The sequence below is a fragment of the Pinus tabuliformis genome, chromosome 3_2, assembly GCF_031772625.1.
Source record: "Pinus tabuliformis cultivar Carrire ecotype Pingquan chromosome 3_2, CPIR1, whole genome shotgun sequence".
In the NCBI taxonomy this organism is placed as follows: Eukaryota; Viridiplantae; Streptophyta; class Pinopsida; order Pinales; family Pinaceae; genus Pinus; species Pinus tabuliformis.
This window is the reverse complement of record NC_142302.1, coordinates 405164597-405184470: the sequence shown is the minus strand read 5'-3', so window position 1 is coordinate 405184470 and position 19874 is coordinate 405164597. Positions and strand designations below refer to the sequence as shown.

At 39.6% G+C, this 19874-nt stretch overlaps 1 pseudogene; it reads right to left on the bottom strand.

Annotated features, from left to right (window-relative positions):
* LOC149181098 (protein DETOXIFICATION 33-like) overlaps window positions 1–19301 on the bottom strand; it is a 146909-nt pseudogene extending 127608 nt beyond the window's left edge.
* Between the last annotated feature and the right edge of the window lie 573 nt (window positions 19302–19874).

The window sequence follows — 19874 nt, the reverse complement described above, 5'->3', positions numbered from 1 at the left end:
TTATGTACCCAAAGATTGAAGATAGGCAGTAACTCTTACCTTCCAATATACGAAGTTTGTCCCATCAAAAACCGGTGGCCTGATTGATGCTTCCCTCTCGTAGTTGCTCATGATGAAAGATCTTCCTTCAAGCGATCAAGCTTCTTCAGAAGGACCTGCTCTGATACCAATTGTTGGAAATAATACTGAGAGGGGGGGTGAATCAGTATTATCAAGTCAAATATTTCCTTTTTTCAATTCCAGATGATATACGCTACTTCTGTTAATAAAAACCGCGTATATACGCAACTACAGATAAAGAAACCTGCGTATACAAAGCAGACTTATAATTTGATTTATCTTTCAGATGTCAGTTATTAATCTGTGTATCAGAAGCAAATAAACAGTACCAGAAACAGAGCAGAAGACAGTCACACACAAGAACACAAGATATAAGGAGGAAACCTAATGTGGGTGAAAACCCCCTGCTGCAATTCGTCTCTATCTTCTTTTTAATTAGAAACTTCTCTTTACAATGTTTTGTACTGGTGCAGTCTTTACCAGTACGCAGGCTGCAACCTGCAGAGAGCTACAACTCTCTCTCGTTCTCCAGCTTTCCTAGAAGGGAGCTCCAACCCCCTAAGTTCTTGTACTAGCTTGAGATACTAGTACGCAGGCTCCTACCTGCAGAAGGCTGCAACCTTCTCTTTGCTTTCAGGGACCTCGTTTCATTAATTTTCAGACTGGATCCACAAGTAACATCAATCAAACATCAGGAATTTCTGCATAACCCAAACTCCTTTTCACCAATCAAAATCTGAACCAAATAAACACTTCTCTGATCGTTGTACCCAGAACACAGTAACTGTAATCAAACACCAATTCTGAACCCAGAACACTGCAGTAATAAAACAGAAGCAGCTAGAACATAAATCAAGATATATACGCTACTTCACTGTTCAGCAACCTGTGAGTATACGCCTCTGTACCACAACCAACCTGTGTATACGCTTCTTTCACTCACAGAAAAAGCGTGTATATGCACCTGCAATTCATTGAACTTGCGTACAGATCTATAAAGGATAATTTATTCTTTTAAGCATTCAGACATCAGTTAATCCAGATTTATAGATCAAGAGTGCGCCACATATAACAGATCAAAATCATACAGAGATACCAATGTTCAAGCCTTGAGATTTTGATCCATCAATAGTCCTTATCCTTCTTGTGCTCAGGTTCCTCCTTCATTCAGATCTAGATCTGCACCATAACCTAATCACCAGTATTCCAGATCTCATACATTATCAGATATTCAATAATAATTCAGATGATCCCTTGTCACATGATCTCCTTCCTCTTTTATAGTTTTAGGCCTTCCACAATACCACGGTCCAAAACCATAATAAACCAATACCAAGGGCCCAAAACCTGGGGTCAACACTTCTGACGGATACCATGGTCCAAAACCATAGGTTAAAATTCCAAGGACTAACAACCATGGACCAAAAATAAGTTTCCCACCATGTACGCGCTTTTCTGTGCATAAAAGTGTGTGTATACGCATACGCAACTTCTGAACGTATAACCCGCGTGTATACGCCTGTTTGGCAAGGTGAACCTGCGTATACAAGATTTCCTTCATTCTGAGCGCCTGAACTAAGATCTGTCACCAAAGAGATTTTCCATCAAGGACAACACCTGTACCATAGCACCACTCCTGTGCCAAAATGCCAACAAATACTTGATCGATAAATGGTAAAGGAAAGTGATCCTTCAAAGTTTCTTTATTCAATTCCCTGTAATCAATGCATACTCTCCATTTACCATTCTTTTTAGCTACTATAACCAAATGAGAAACCCATCAGCTATCTGAAATTGGATAAATAAAGTTTACATTGAGTAGTTTTTGGAGCTCTTCTTTCACTATCTCCCTAAGGTTTGGATTCATCCTTCTCTGAGGTTGTCTGATTGGTCTACTATTTTCCTCGATGTATATGTGATGAATGAAAGTCTTAGGGTCAATACCTTTCATATCAGTATACTTCCATGCAAATGCAGTAGAATGTTTTTGCAAGATTTTGGTTAGCTCTCCCTGTTGTGATTTTTCCAAGTTTTTGTTGATATTCAATGTTTTACCTGGAAAAATCTCAATGGCAGAACTACCAAACTCTTCCATAGAGTAGAGAGACATTTGTCTAGATGATAGATACTCAATGTCAGAATCTAACTAAAATTGTGTGTGGTCATATTCCGAATATTTTTCAAAATTTTCTAATGTGTTCAGAATTTGACTATCTTCACTGATTTCTGAAATGGTAAAGACAGGTTGTATAGTGTCCTCATCATAGACCCATTGATTATCTCCTACTTCTGTAATTTCCTTTGCTGGAGGATACAAATTGAATTTCTTTGTCGAGTTACCATCAGAAATGTACATATCCCCAGATCTACAACTAATGAAAGCATTAGCTGTGGCTAACCAAGTTCTTCTTAAGATGAGTGGGTGCCCTCCTAGATTACTCTTGGGAGTCAAAATCATGAAATCTACTTGATATTCCCAAGAATCTAAGGAGACTGAAATATCTTCTAATACACCATCTGGTTTGATAATTGATCGATTTGCAAGCTGCAGTAGAGTAGGTGTAAAAAGAAGATTAGGAAGTTTTAGCTGTTCCATAGTCCGTCTACTCATAATGTTGAGAGCAGCCCCTAAGTCAATCAAAGTATTTGGAATTTCTACCCCATTGATATGTGTCTTGACAATTGGACTACCGGGATCTACATACTTCTGCATGGTAATTTTGCCCATCATGATATCTGCAATTTTTCCTACCAGGTGGATTCTTCTTGTATCTCTTGGTTTCCTTCCTGGTCTTTTGCGACTCAACTCCTTTATTGTTTTTGCTAGAATAGGAATCTCTCTAATGGCTTGTGGCAAGGGAATCTTGATATAGACATTCTTTAATTCATCTAGGAAATCATAGTCAGGCAACAAGATTTGTTTTTCCACTCCTTTGTCAATTTGTAATCTTTCAGGAAAAGGAGGTGTGGATGACGATGCAGGTTGCTCAACTATAGGAGTTGTGGGGATTGACTCTTTTTCTTTTTCTTTTTGAGTGTTTGGGTTTTGAAGAGATGCTTTAGAACCTTTATTGGCTTCAAGAGAATCTTCCTCAGAAATACTTTGCTTTTGAGTATCTATAGAAGGTTTTTCTAAAACTCTACCAGATCTGAGTTGTACATCATTGAGAGGAACAATCATATAGGTAGGAAATTGTTGTCCTTCTACCATGTAAGCATTTTGAGGATTTTTATTATTGGGATTTGGCAATGGCTGGGAAGGTAGTTGATTTGTCTTTTGTTGGAATGGAAGCAAGAGTTGGGAATTTGGATTTTGTTGAGAAGTTTGTTGTTGTCGTTGTGGAAATGGCAATGAAAGTTGTGGATTTTGATTTGGAAGTTGTGGATCTTGTTGATTTTGAAAAGATGGAGGATATTGATAAAATTGAGCAAATCTCCCATAAGGACTTTGCATACCTTGTACCCATGATTGACATGGATTTTGAGGTTGGGACCAAGGTTGTTGCCAAGGATTCCAATTTGGTGGGGGTTGAAAGTTCATGGGGTTGTTAAACCCTTGATTTTGTTGCCCCTGCCAAGGTCTCCTTGAAACAAAGCAGAGAGACTCAATTGAATTTGGATCTTCTTGAATGACAGCTTTGAGCCCAGGAATTGAAGGACCATCCTTGGTCTCATGGCTTTCTAAGCAAATTATGCATGTTTCTACAACTTTTGCATCCAAGGGGCATTCCCTTAGAGCATGTTTCTTCCTACATTTTGGACAAAAGATGGCCAAAGCTTCAGCTTCTGCTTTCTGCTTGTTTTGTATTTTAAGGGTGTCTAGTTGCTCACTAAGGCTCCCTAAAATATCAGTTTTGAACTCATCAAGCATATTGCCAATCTCAGCCCTACTTACTGATCCAGTTACAGATTTGTTTGCTCTAATGAGAGAAGGATCTCTAGGCCCTTTTCCAGTTTTAGATTTTCCCCTTGAGAGATGGACACATAGTTCTGCTATATCATGAAGTGGAAGTTGAGAAATATCTCCCTTTCCCATCATGTTTAAAATATCTATCCATTCATCTCTAATGGCTTTTAATAGAAGGGCTTTCAAGGTCTCCTCATCTAGGTTATTCATTTTTGCTCTTTTCAGGTTGTATTGAAATCTTTCAAGTAAATCCTCCAAATTTTCATCCTCTTTTTGCACCATTTTGAATACCTCATCCTTATGATTGGTGGGCATGCAATAGTCCAGGTATCTATACAAAAATGTTTGTTTCATATCATTCCAAGTCCTAATATATTGAGTGACTAATCCCATGATCCATTTCAAAGCAGCTCCCTTCAATGTTGACGGAAACAATTTGAGTTTTTGAGAGTCTTCCATATAATCATAAGTTCGGCACATGACTTCAAACTCAAATAGAAATGTTTCAGGATCCTCACTTCACAACCCATAGAAGTTTGGGAGGACAAATGGTGAGATGTTTTTCATTGTTGTATGAGATTCCTCATCAACTATAGGAAATCCAAATGTGTTATCTCCATCCCTATTTCCCCCATTGTTACCTCTACCTCCTCCATTGTTTCCTCCTCGTCTACCTCTACCTCTACCTCTACCTCCTCCTCCAAATCCGTTTACTACTTCCTCTGTCATGATAGTTTCCTCATAGATTTCAGAGTCCTCTGGTTCCTCTACTAATGGCGAACGAGGAGGAATTTCTCCCTCTTCTTCTTCAGGTGATTCTACTTCCTTGATTACAATTTGTTCTCCTGTAGAAGTAAATAAAGTTTCTTTTCCTAAGTCATATTTGGTGGATAGTGTGGGAGAGTCTCCTATTTCAGTTGCTGCCCCTTGAATTCCAGGAATCCTAAGGCTAGGAGTGTGAGTTGGAGATGATGGAGGTGTATCTTGTCTATGCCTTGAAGTAGATGGAGTTGTAAAAATCGAACTCTTGGCCCTAGCTATAAACCTTCCCCTAGAATCTCTTGCTCTATGCATGTCATTTTTTATTTTTCTTCAAGTCGGGCTAATAATTCTCTTTCTGATCTTCCAGATCACTCTAGGTGCAGGAAGAGAGCATACTCAAGAAATTATTAAACCAATAACTCTCTTTTCTAATCCTCCAGATCACACTAGGTGCAAGAGGAGAGCATACTTTGAGAGGTTATCAATTTTTACCTTCCTTGAAATTTTTCTGTTTTTTTTTTTTAAGAAATTGGCTACCTAGTTTCACTTCCCCAGCAACGGCGCCAAAATGTTTGGTCAATTTAGAGTGTCCTAAATTGCTATATTAATTGTCAATTCGGGAGTCGTAAACTGCTGAAGTGAGGCACACTATATATGCAAGATTACCGATTTCTTAATTTTTGTCGTTTTTGATTTTTAGTTTGTTTTTGGGTTTATCTTCGTTGATTCCCTAATGTGAGATGGTAATTCTAAAATTCAAGTATGGATATAAGTTTTCAAGGTAATGGTGTCCTTTAAAATGATTTCCAGACTTCAAAATTTTCAAAAAGGTTTTAAAACATGCAATGATAAAATTAATTCCTAAAAGAGAATGAAAATTGCTACTATTCTAATTAAACAAACAATGAGCTAGTGACCATGAAACCCAGTATCCTTTCTGTTGTATAAATATAAAAGAAACTGAACTCAAAGAAATCTAAAATTTGCAAGCAAAGTAAACTAAAATCACATTACATCAACTCATATTCTGACCCCTCACCATTCAACTCGCTTTAGCTTTCGGAGGTAATCATAAACAACTTGAGCAATATGATATCTAATTTGCAGAAAATAAAACTAATGTTAAATTACACACTCATACTTCAATCCCTCACCATTCGTCTCACTCTGGCTTTCAGAGGTAACTGAAAATGACATGAGCAATTCAATAACTAACTTGCAGAAAAATAAACTAATATCAAACTATGCATTCATACTTCAATCCCTCACCATTCGTCTCGCTCTGGCTTTCGGAGGTAACTGAAAATGACATGAGTAATTTAATATCTATCTTGCAGAAGAGTAAATGAGCAAAACTAAAATAAATAAAATAGTGCTAGAACTAAGAACTAAGAAAAATGAATCAGCAGAAGGACAAGAATAATTCCATGTCATTAGTCATTATAAAACTATGTGTAAATGCCCGGGCTGCCTATTGTAATATGAAACAAAGACACTGGTCAGTTAACAAAATTAGAGAGCATAAAAACTATGGACATCAATCAACGTGAATACCATAAGCAGTGCAATATATACAAGTAAATGATTATGGCATAAGGAACGTAAAGAAATAAAGCATGAAACTATACAACAATTAACAAAACCTCGGTGTGTACAGGGGCCCTCTGCACAACCTCGGGCAGTCAGCAATCAACCACGAATTGAGCTTATAAACAGAGTCTTCTCATGTATTAAAATGCAGTCATAACACAGAAATAAAGTCACGGCACAGTGGGCTCGTTAACAGTCAAAATTACATTACAAAAACTAGCTACTATGCATATGAGAACGCTTTATTTATAACAGAGGATGACATAACTACTTTCCTAAAATCTGCGCTGATAAAAGACACGTGAACAACCACGTCCAGGAATCTAGCATTATGGCAGCCGTGAATATTAAATCTAAGGAGGGTGGTTGTCGGATTCGGTTCATGGAGCAGTCCACAGGTGTTAACGCGTCTCCTGAGATTTAGGAATGGCCACGCAAGTCTTCATGTGGTGAAAAACATAGTTCTGTCACCGTAGGACTCTTAGGTTGACCACCGCTTGACTATCTTTGACCACGGCCTTCTTTGATGGATTCGACTGAGCCAATAGGACTCGGTCCATGTCCACGTCATTTGCAACTTGCCCATGTGGCCGGATTTTCCTGAAGACACCTGTAACATAGACTTTAACAAAAAGGTTGTGGAAAGTTGAACTGGCTGCGGAAAGTGACAATATTCCATAGCTGAATGAGAAAAAATCTAATTCAAACAGTAGACACAAAACATAGTTAGGAAACCACTTTATATGCTCTTTTTAAACTAATATGCAATGATTTGACAGCTTAGGAGGTCCAGGTAAATGGAAAAAAAGTTTAGAAAGGTGTATAGGGAAGATGTAAGTTTGAGGCTCAACAAATGGTAATTTGCAGAGGTTTGTTAAGTAATGCGAGGGTTTTATGGGTTTTAGGGAATTTACAAGGGGAAAATGATTTTTTCAAAAGGAAATGGGTTTTACACTAGGGAAAAGGGGTTTTTAGGTATGGAAATGACTTTGGAGTGTAAATTGCTAGGAAAATGTGTGAAACCAAGGGAAAGGGTGAAAATGAAGGGAAAAGGTGGAAATGAAGGGATGATCAGGAAATTAGTAAGTATGTTGTGGGGGGTGAAATGAAATGAAGGGAAGTTAACCAAATCAACTTGTGAACATTTTTTCACCTTCATAACTGCTCCTACACACTACAACACATGATCAAGCATGATAAATGTGCTTATGTCTCAATCAACTTTGTATTTCTGCAACCTTTCTTCTACCTACCCTTTACTTACCCTAACATTTTCTCTTCACTTAATTGGTTGCATTTAGGCTATCAAACCCTTTTCTTTCCTTTTTCTTTTGAAAAGCAAGCTATCTAATTCTAACCTTATAACATCCAAGGGATCAGATGAAAATGATGAGCTCCTTATTATTCTCTACCTAACTACTGATCTGCCAAGATTGAACAGTTTGGCTAGATCTTTATTCTCTAACTAAAAACATGAAATTTAAAGCATGAACTAGTCAAGATTAAACTATTTGACTATCATGGGTTGTGGCATTTATGACAAGCTGCACACAACCGTTATTTTGCATAATAAGGTAAAAGTAGTGGCACTTGGACTTGCACACTTTCAGAGTTTATTGCTTTTTTCTTTTCTCTCAAAACTAACATTTTATTTTTTCCTTCATTTTTTAGGGCATCTATCCTAACATTTTCTTTGATATGGACATGTTATCAAGATATTTCCTAACATTTTGTATTCAATATTCTTTGTGTCCATATCCTAGTTAACATTTTTTGAAAAATATTTTCATTTTTTGGACAAATTTATTCTAACTTATCAAAACAAAAAATGCTACTACAAAGAACAAGCCTCTCAGTAAAAGGAAAACAACAGGAAAATAGTAAAGAGGTAGGGACCCTACCTACCGAAGGAACTACCTCTGCAAAAGCTTTGGCCTCAACGGAAATAGAGGGAGACCAACCGCAAAAGGTAAGAGAAAAATAAAAAAGCAACTGCAATCTAAAATCCAAGAAAATTCCTGTGTTGGAAATACAAGACCATGATGTAGCAGTGTATAGAGACTATATGTAGGAGCACGCAGTCATATGCAAGTTCATGGGAATTTGGCCCACAAAAAAGGACCTAAATTTGTGTATTCAAACCAAATGGAAACTAAAAGGATAAAGTAGGTTTCAGTTGGGCTCAAAGGGATTCTTCACAGTCATCTTCGACCTCCTAGAAGACAGAGATAGGATTTTCGAAGGAGGTCCCTATTTCTTCAACTCTGTAGGACTTTACATGAGATTTTAGAAAGAGAACTTCACACCAGAGAAAGAGGATTTTACAAGGGTCCCGGTCTAGGTCAGACTTTACTCTCTACCAACCGACTACTAGGCTTCTTCAATTCTCAATGGAATATGAGATGAACTAGTAGAACATATAAATATGTCAGAGGGCACAAAAATTAGACACTATGTATCCTATGCTAGAATCTGCGTCTACATTAACGTCTCGGGAGCCCTACTTGAGGCAATAAAACTGAGTTCAGAGACAAAGTCTGGCTTTAGAGTATTGACTATGAACACATTCCATTCTGCTGTAGGAAATTCCATGAACATGGACACCCTTTTAGGGATTGGCCACAAAACAAAACTCCTCAAAACAATGAGCACGCTCACAAGAAAAATTATGAACAGGGTTTCACCAAATTCAGTCCAAGAAACAAGAATAACAAGAAGACACAGGGAAAAAAAGATCAATATTAGGCAACAAACCCAAACAAATATGAGGCGCTGACCAAAATGCAAGAAGACCCTCTCTCGAAAAGAAAAAATAAAGAGGATGCAACTGGAAATCTACAAAACCATAAAACTAAGAGCTAGGAGCGCACTACTTAGAACACATGCATACAGAATATGAAAACATACAAGAAGATACTGAAATGGAACCAACACTATTGGAAACCACCTCGGAGGACAATGTGATAGAGGAGGCACTGGAGGGAGTTGACCTCTTATCGATTGCGGAAGAGTGGAAGGAAAATGGTCTAGCAGTGATTCCAAAAGACGAAATTTAGAAAATAGAAGGGGCCTATCTCCCACACAAGGAATTAAAATAAAGTACAAACCAAAATCCACCAAGGGACAGAGTAGAAAACGACACACTAGAAAATATGATAGCAGGAAAATATAACCCAAAAGGGCCAAGCAGAAAGAGAGGAAGAAAAACAACTGGACAACTCCTTCAAGAACTCGGTGTTAGACTCCTAAATGAAGAAAAGGTAAAGGCCCTCACCCTAACTCCTCTCCATTATCAATGAATTGCATCTCTTGGAACATTACAGGCCTCAATGGTCCTGGGAAGAAGAGAGTCTTGAAAAATAGACACAACTGATAAACTGGATATTTTTCTTATTCAAGAAACTAAACTTGATATGGTCAATCTCAACCTTCTCCAAAAAAACTGCTTCAAATCCTAAAGTTATATAGTGAATTCTGCTATTGGGCCGGCAAGAGGAATCTTGACTCTGTGGAAAAGCTCTCAGTATGAATTAATCTCCTATGTAGGTACCAAGCACTACATCACAACAATACTGAAAATCTTTGGTTCCAATGATAATATTTATGTAACAAACATTTATGCTCCTCATAGAGCCACAGAAAGAATCAAAATGCTTCAAAATATCAGCCATCTCATGGACTCCATCCACCTACCTTTCAAAATTATAGCAGGGGACTTCAATATGGTACTGAACCTTGGGGAAAAAAGGAGGTCTCTGAAAACTTGAAAAATACTCGGAAGCCTTTCAATCCACCATAGATGGGCTCAGTCTAATAGACATTCCCACGAACAATGGTACCTTCACCTGGAACAATAGACGGGGAGGAGACCGAAAAATAGCCTCTAGGCTTGACCGTTTCCTCCTTTCTGAAGAAATTTATTTGACCTCCTGGGAAACTGAGGCTAGGATCCTCCCTCAATCAGGTTCCGACCATTGGCCCATCTCCTTGAAAGTGAAAATTCCTCATGCCCGAAAAATAGGCCCTTCAAATTTGAATCCTTCTGGCTTGAGCACCTAGATTTTATGGAAAAAATAAAGGAATGGTGGAGAATCCCCATGCCTCAATCAGGAAATAAGATGTATCAATTCCAACAAAGGTTGAAACTCATTAAAAATGAGATCAAAATCTGGAACAAAGAAACATTTGGCAACATCATTGCTGATAAAAAAAACCTAGAACAAAGAATGGAAACTCTCCAACAACAAATCATTAGCAATGGCATTAATGATTAAATGAAGCAGGAAGAGCTCAGTCTCCAAAAGCATATGGGAGGAAAGTTTCTCTCACGGTGAAAAACTATGGCAACAGAAATCCCACATCAATTGGCTCAAATGCGGTGAAAGCAATTCAACCTTCTTTCACCATTCTATGAAACAACACATAAGACATAACTGGATCCTGGGCCTAAAAACTAGAGTGGGGAACCTAATCCACAATCATGAGGACATTGCTACTGAACTAAATCAATTCTTTAGCAATATCCTTACTGAACCAAGAATAGATAGAGCAAGGGCTATACAGAAAATTACCAACAACATTCTGGTCATCCTCACCCAAGACCACAATAAAATTCTCCTAAGGAAAGTCTCTATGCAAGAGGTTGAGGAGGTTGTTATGTCAATGCCAAGTGGCAAAGCTTCAAGACTGGATGACTTCACCATCAATTTCTTCAAATCTTGTTGGCCCCTGATTAAAGATGAGGTTCACGCCTTGGTAGAGGAATCCAGAATCCACAAATTTGTTTTAAAGGCTCTAACTGCAACTTTTCTATCTTTAATTTCAAAGGAAGAAGGGGCTAACTCTCCAAACAAATTCCATCTAATCACTCTCTGCAATGTCATCTATAAAGTCATTTCAAAAGTCCTAGCAAATAGAATAAAGGATGTCCTACCTCTCCTTATATCCCCGCATCAATTTGGTTATGTGGAAGGCAGAAAATTTTTGGATAGAATCATCCTCTCCCATGAGTTGATCCATTCCCTTAAAGTCCAAAAAAATCTAGGCATGATTATGCAACTGGACATGTCAAAATCCATTGACAACATCAACTAGGATTATATGAAAGGCGTCCTAGAGGCTTTTTTCTTTCACAAGGACTGCATAAAGTAGATCATGGTTATGGTTTCCAGAGCATTTGTTTTAATTCCCTTGAATGGATCCCCTTCTCAACCTTTCTGCCCTTCTAGAGGTATTCGACAGGGGGATCCCATTTCTTCCTTCCTTTTCTTCATCATGGCCGAAGGCCTCAGTAGATCGATTTCGGCTGCCTCTTCCAGCCTCCTCCCTCCACTCATCAGCAATTTTTTGATGATACCTTGCTAATGGGCCTCCCTATAGTCAAATAAGCCTCTTCCTTCAAGGCCATCCTATCTAAATTTTCAGAAGCTTCAAGTACCTCTATAAACGTGGAAAAATCCAAATTGTTTTTCTTCAACACCCCCTTGGCTATTCAAAGGAACATTGCCAGAATTATGGAATTTCAAAATTGTTGCCTCCCTTGCAAATACTTGGGAATCCCCTTAACTGACAAGCCCCTTGCCTGGTCCATTTGGGAATATCTTATTACCAAGCTGGGAAAAAAAAATAGCCAACTGGACCTTCCACGCCCTCAATTTAGCAGGCCGGTTGGTCTTACTCAAGTTTGTCTTTCAAGCAATACCAGTATATGTTTTCCGCTCTGGCTTCTCCCAAATCCATCTCCAACATCATTAGGAACCTCCAAAGAAATTTCCTTTGGGGGAGCATTAAAAATAAGAAAAAATGGGCTTTGGTGGCTTTAGGCAAGCTGTGCAAACCAAAAAATGCAGGTGGACTTGGCTTAAGGGACCCAGAAAGTTTGGGGAAAACCCTTGGGGCCAAAACTTGGTGGAGATGGCTTGAAAACCAAAACTTCCCCTGTGGTATTACCTGGAAAGTGAAATACATCCCAACCCATTCAATTGAGCACCTCATCAATCTCAATGGGAATATCAAAGGCTCGGCTATATGGAACCAAGCTTGGGATAACAAAGAAATCATCTAGAATCACAGTTTTTGGGAAATTGGTAATGGCGAAAAAGTCCTTATTTGGGAGGATGTCTAGCAGCAAATAATGGACTTGAACAAAGATCAGTTCAGACAAATTCGTAATACCATGAAAGACAAGGGAAAGAAAAAATTTGCCCACTACTGAAAACCTTGCAATGTCAGGGACAAATGGAGGGAATGACTGGAAGAATCATAATGGGAACCTATACCAAATCAATTGGATTGGCTAGAGCTATCGAGAGAACTCCAAGAAAGATAGATACAACTTGCAACAGAAGTAGACAAGATCAGATGGGGAAAGAATGTAGCATGTCACTTTAATCTCAAAGAGGCATATGGTTACATGGCTTTCCATGTTCAAATCCAACTTGAGCGTGAGTGGAAAACTCTGTGGGAGAGAAAAAATGGCCTAAAATCACCCTATTCTTATGGATGACCATGCAAAAGAAAATTTTAACATGGGACAACCTAAGAAAAATAGGTTTCGTTGGTCCCTCCAGATGTAACCTCTATGAAAAAAATGAAGAAACTGGCAACCACTTGTTGAATGAATGTGTCTACTCTAATAATCTATGGGTTAGGGTCAATATGGTTTTCAATGACTCAGACAGGGATATCTCCTCTATCCTAAACACCATCGAGAATTGGAGAACTTTTTTCTCCCTCAATCCTTCTAGGTTTTAACCCCATACAGAAATTATGTGCATGCGAATTCTAAAACACATAAAATAAACAATGCGAGAGCATAACACATAAAACACATATACACAGAGATTTTCCCCTGGATCCCAAAACCGGGACTACCAGCTTGATTTTTCATTATGTTCCTTTCAATGTTATAATACATATTTAAACATGCCGAAGCATCCAATACCATGGACTGAAAACCATCGCGTCCAATACCATGGAACGAAAACCATTGGATCCAAAACATGTGTGAAAATCACGCACAAAACCATAGGTGGGTCCACCCAACCTAACATAGGTTCCAAAACCAAAATTTTCCAGGGTGCTGCCCCAGACCCCATAGAGTGGGGTTACCTGCACCCCTCAAACCGCCTGTGACCCCCCTGCTACACAATCAGTGCAATGAATGGGGGGCTCTGTCCCCCCGATTAACTACCTGGGCTAGTCGTGGAAAGAATATAACACAACCCAACATTCTCCCACTTGTTGTTTTCTTTCCACAGGGGGCCATAAGAGAGCTTAGCCATTTATCCAGCCCTGCAATGCCCATTGTTTCTCTACACCAAGAGAACTTCTCAGAGCTCACCAATTTTGTCAATGCATCTGCAGTATTCTTCAAAGTGTCCACCTTTACTAGCAACACCTTTTTGTCTTCTATCATATCCCTCACAAAGTGATACTGAACATCAATGTGCTTTGTCTTTGAATGATATGAAGGGTTCTTTGCCAAGAAAATTGCACTTTGGCTATCACAATCTATCCTTATAGCTCCCTGTACTAACCCCATACTTGAAAACAATCTCTGCGACCAAACTACTGCCTTGCTTACATGAGTGGCTGCCATGTATTCTGCCTCTATAGTTGATAGTGCCACTACAGATTGTTTCTTACTCATCCAACTGACTACACCTCCAAATAGGTTAAACACATACCCACTTGTAGATCTTCTCTGATCCAGATCTCTAGCCCAGTCTGCATCAACAAAGCCACGAATATCCAACACTTTGTCCAATCCTGGTCTTCCTTGGTAGCACAAACCATAATCACTAGTGCCACGCAAATACCTAAAAACCTGCTTCACTATTGTCCAATTCTCCTTTCCTGGTTTTGACATAAACATGCTCAATACTCCCACTGCATGTGCAATGTCTGGTCTAGTACAGACCATTGCATACATCAGGCTACCGACTACACTTGCATATGGAACACGGGACATGTCCTCTTCCTCTTCTTGTGTCTTGGGACACTGTTCAACAGATAACTTTACACCTACAGGAATAGGAACCTTCACCGGTTTACTATCCTGCATATTAAATCTTTGCAATATTGTCTCGACATACTTCCTCTGGTTTAACCAGAGCTTCCTCTTTTCCTGATCTCTTTTAATTTCCATGCCCAAAATATAGTTTGCAGCACCAAGATCTTTCATGTTGAATTTGGAGGACAATTGGGTCTTCAAATCCTGGATAATTTCTTTGTCATTTCCAACCAGCAACATATCATCTACATACAAGACCAAATAAATAACACGGTCACCAATTAATTTAAAATACACACAGTGATCTGCTTTGCTTCTGGTGAAGCCAAGTCCCCGTATAAATGTATCAAATTTCTGATACCACATCCTTGATGACTGTTTTAACCCATATAGAGACTTCTTTAACTTGCATACCAGTTCTTTTTTACCCTTCACCGCTAAGCCTTCAGGTTGCTTCATGTAGATTTCCTCTTCCAGATCCCCGTGAAGAAATGTTGTCTTCACATCCATTTGTTCTACCTCAAAATCAAAAGCAACAACAACAGATAAAAGTAATCTAATAGAAGTTACCTTGGCAATAGGAGAAAAAATATCACCGAAATCAATTCCCAGCACCTAACAATAACCTTTTGCTACCAACTGAGCTTTGTATTTCTCCACCTTTCCTTCTGCATTTGTCTTCTTCTTGAACACCCATTTGCTGCCAATGGGTTTCCTTCCAGCTGGCAACTCCACCAGATCCCAAGCCTCATTTTTGTGCAAAGATTCCATTTCATCAACCATGGCCTCTTTCTAGAGTTTTCCATCCTCTGAATCCACTGCTTCCTTCATAGTTATGGGATCATCATCAATAATAGATAAAGAAAATTTTGAACAGAAAGCAGATGGACTATACCTTTCTAGTTGCCTTCTTTCTCGAACTGATCTTCTTACACCTGGAGTTTGTGGCTCTCAATCTTCTGATTCCTGCTCTGTTGTAGAGTCTGATTCTTCCTCCTTTAGCTCAAAATCTATCTTCTTAGGTTCCTTTGGTTGGACTTCATGTTTAATAACATCTTTCACCTCTCTGAACACCACATCTCAGTTGTACATAACCTTCCTTGTTGCTGGGTTCCAAAGCTTATAACCCTTTAAACCATCCTTATACCCAATAAAGATGCACTTTTCAGATTTACTATCCAACTTGATTCATTTCTCCTTTGGAACATGTACATATGCATCACATCCAAATACCCTCAGATGTGAAAGAGAGGGTTTCTTACTAGTCCATACCTCTTGTGGAATCCTATCCTCCAACATTGATGAAGGTGATCTATTGACCAGGTAGCATGCTGTCTCCACTGCCTCTGCCCATAATTCTTTTCCTAACCCGGCACCATTGAGCATGCTTCTTGCCCTTTCCATCAACGTCTTGTTCATTCTTTCTACAACTCCATTTTGCTGAGGTGTATATGGAGTAGTCTTCTACTGTGTTATACCACACTTCTTATAGAATTCTTCAAATTCCTTACTGCAAAACTCTCCACCGTTATCTGTCCTCAGCACCTTTATCGTCTTCTTTGTCTGGTTTTCCACCAAAGCCTCAAATTCTTTAAACCTGTCAAAGACTTCAGATTTCTTCTTAAATAAATATATCCATGTATTCCTTGAGAATTCATCTATAAATAATACATAGTACACAGACTTACCCAGTGATGGAACCTTCACAGGTCCAAACACATCACTGTGCACAAGCTCTAATATCTGTTTCGCCCTCTTACCACCAGAGGGGAAACTCGCCTGATTTTGCTTCCCATATACACAATTTTCACAGAAATCAAAATCCAGAGAGCTATTATTCATACCTTCTACCATACCTTTACCATGAAGTATTCGAAGGCCCTTCTCTCCAATATGTCCAAGCCTTTGATGCCACAACATGGTCTTCGCTCTAGAGACCACTAGATTTTCTGCTCCACTTTCAGGAACCACAGAGCTATTGCACCCATCAACAATAGTTCTATCTTGCAGCTTGTACAAAGTTCTAGTCCGAACTCCCCGCATCAATACTAGTGCTCCCCAAACCATCTTGCAGGTATCCTTCTCGAACACTGTTTTTACACCTGCATCATCCAACTTGCTTACAAAAATCAGATTTCTGGCTAATGCAAGAATATGCAGAACACCCAGAAGTGTTCTAACCCTTCGACCTTGCAACTTCAACTTTACTTTTCTGCGACCAATGATTCTAGCCTTCCTATCATCCCCTAAGAAGAAATCACCACCATTGTATTTATCATACTCGCAGAACCACTCTCTATGGGGAGTAAAGTACATGTGTACTTGAAGAAGCCAAGTACACATCCCCACCTTCATCTGAGGTGGTTTTCGCCTCTGCAGAAGAAGCATCATTAGATGCCTTTCCTTTGTTAGGAGCTTTAGATTTACAGTCCGTTTTGTAGTGCCCTTCCTTTCCTCATTTCCAGCACACCACCTTTACAGGTTTTCCTTGAGATTTAGATCTCCCCCTAGATTTAGATCTCCCAGATGATGGCTTATTTTTGTTTCTGTTCTGGGACCGTCCTCGTACAGAAAAGGCATCACCATTGTGGCTCTCCTTATTTTTTCATCTCATCTCCTCCGTCAGCAAGGATGAGACTATTTCATCAAATTGCAAGGTAGTTGCATTGCTACCTATTTCAATAACCAAACTACCCCACGAATTTGGTAGAGAACACAACAAACTAATTCACTTATCTTCATCTGAAATTTTAATATCAATAGATGCTAACTGACTTACCACAGTATTAAATGCGTTCAGATGATCTGCCACTGAGTCTCCATCTTTCATCCTTAGGTTATACAGCTTTTCCGTAGGAACAATTTATTCACCAGAGACTTAGTTTGGTACAAAGTCCCTAACTTGTCCCACAAAGCCTTCACCGTAGCTTCCCCTGATACATTCAGCAATACTAAATCTGAGACACACAATCGTATTGTGCTCTTAGCCTTCCGATCCAACTTCTTCCGTTCTTCATCAGACACTCCCGTGGGTTTAGTACTTGGATCTACCATGATCCATTGATCTTTATCCACCAACAGATCCTCCATCTTGAGTTTCCACAACTCAAAACTCTGACCATTAAATTTCTTGATCTCTATCTTTCCACTATTTTCCATCTTATTTCACCACCAGAATTGATCCCTCAGATCTCCCACTGAACAGGGTCTACCACAGGCCCGAGTGAAACCTCTTAGTAACAAAGGCGTCCCCTTGAAGCCAAAACAACTCCGATACCAAATGTAGGTTTTAACCCCATACAAAAATTACCTGCATACGAATTCTAAAACACATAATATAAACAATGCGAGAGCATAACACATAAAACACATATACACAAAGATTTTCCCCTGGATCCCAAAACCGGGACTACCAGCCCTATTTTTCATTATGTTCCTTTCAATGTTATAATACATATTTATACATTCCGAAGCATCCAATACAATGGACCGAAAACCATTGCATCCAATACCATGGACCGAAAACCATCACGTCCAAAAACATGTGCGAAAATCATGCACAAAACCATAGGTGGGTCCACCCAACCTAACATAGTTTCCAAAACCAAATTTTCCAGGGTGTTGCCCCAGACCCCATAGAGTGGGGTTACCTGCACCCCTCAAACCCCCTGTTACCCCCCTGCTACACAATCGGTGCAATGAATGGGGGGCTCCTCCCCCCCTCTAACCCCCCATTTAACTATGTGGGCTAGTTGTGGAAAGAATATAACACAACCCAACAATCCTATGGTGAACAAATCCTGGAATTTAATCCCAGGAATCTTATGTTGGGCTCTGTGGAAAGAAAGCAACGAGAGAATCTTCATGGGTATTCACAGGGTGAAAGAATTCATCCTAACCCTCATCAAGCAAATGATGAGAGAAATAGTCTCATCTCCTATTCTCCAGATCCCCAACGACCCTCTAAGTCAATCATACCAGTGTATCCTTTCCCTCCTAGATCTTTGTCTCCCATCTCATATCTCCATTTCAAAGGGACCTGATATTCAGGTTGTCGTGGACCAGTGGACTCCTCAGGAGAAAGGTATTATAAAATTAAATTATGACAGAGTGGCTAAAGGAAATCTAGGGGCGCCATGCTTCAGAGGAGTCTTTAGAAATTCCCAGGATAAAATTATATGGATATATGCCAGAAACTTAGGCAATACCACCAACAATTATGAAGAACTATAGACATTGGAGCCTGGGTTGGATATCACCAAATTTCAATGTTTTTGGCCGTTGATTATTGAAGGTGAATCCACACTTACAACCCAAGCTAACCACAAGTTTCAACAAGGCGTGGTAGCCTCACGAGTCTCTAATAACTGGTGCTTAAATAAAATACTTCAATCAATCAAACGCCACATAGATGAAGCTAAAGGGCTTCACTTCCTATCAGGTGCAAAGGGAATTTCCTAGTGGACAGGTTAGCAAATGAGGGTACTGCTGAAAACCTCAGAATTCTCTCACTCTCTTGGATAAACTTGGAGCAAGGTATGCCATGTTAGGACTACGAAATCATAAATGACAAGGGAAATATCACTACATCTCCAACCATAAGGAAATCCCTAGTCGCGCTCATGATCAGAATGGTCACTCCTTCGGAGGTGTATCATTATGAGTATTTCCCTGAGCAGTCATCCCAAGGCTCGAAACGATGCATGCACAAATTGTAGATGTGTGTTCCCTCCCCGACGCCACCTTTCGAACCTCTTATACATAATTTGTACATCTGCCGACATCATTCCTTCGTACCACTTTCTTCTTGCATTTATTCTCCTCCATTTGTTACCCTGCCCCTCCATGATCACCTGCCCCTATGAATACCCCCTTCCCTTTTCTCTTCCCCTCCATCATGCTCTCCCTGTCCCTCTTCTGTTGTCTTTCCCTATTCAAAGCTCCCCCCGCTTCATGGCCTCCAGGCATGGTGTCAACCTAGCTCCCTACTGCAGTCGTGGTCGCGTTCGCAATCCCTCAAGATAGAACACTCCCAGCATGTCACCCACTACAAGAGCTGAGTCCTTGGCCATAAGGGTAGCTTTAAATTATGTTACTGTTTTCAACCAGAGGATATCCAAATTTGAAGCATAGGCACACACCATTCGGCATAGGGTTTCCTTGGAGGAGGTTGCGGCGGATTTCAAGTGGATCCCTGACTCGAGATCCACAAGGTCCAAGGAAAACCTCTACAACCAAACTATTGAACTGTCATGGCATCTAAAAACAATCCTGACACTTGCTATCCAGGAACAGGCAAAACACTCCAAGGCTATGGAGAACAAAATCGACAAGCTCACTGACAAATTCACTGTGTACGTAGAGTTTGTACACCATTGTCGATTCGTTACCAGAGACTCACCTCACAACAATCTACTTAATAAGCGTATGGCTAGCAGCGGGGGCTCTTCTAGCATTAAAAAAGAAGCAGCCGAAGCCTCCTCGAGCCGTTTGGCAGCAACTAAAGCGCAGGTTGGCAGATTTTATGATCAACCTATCAGC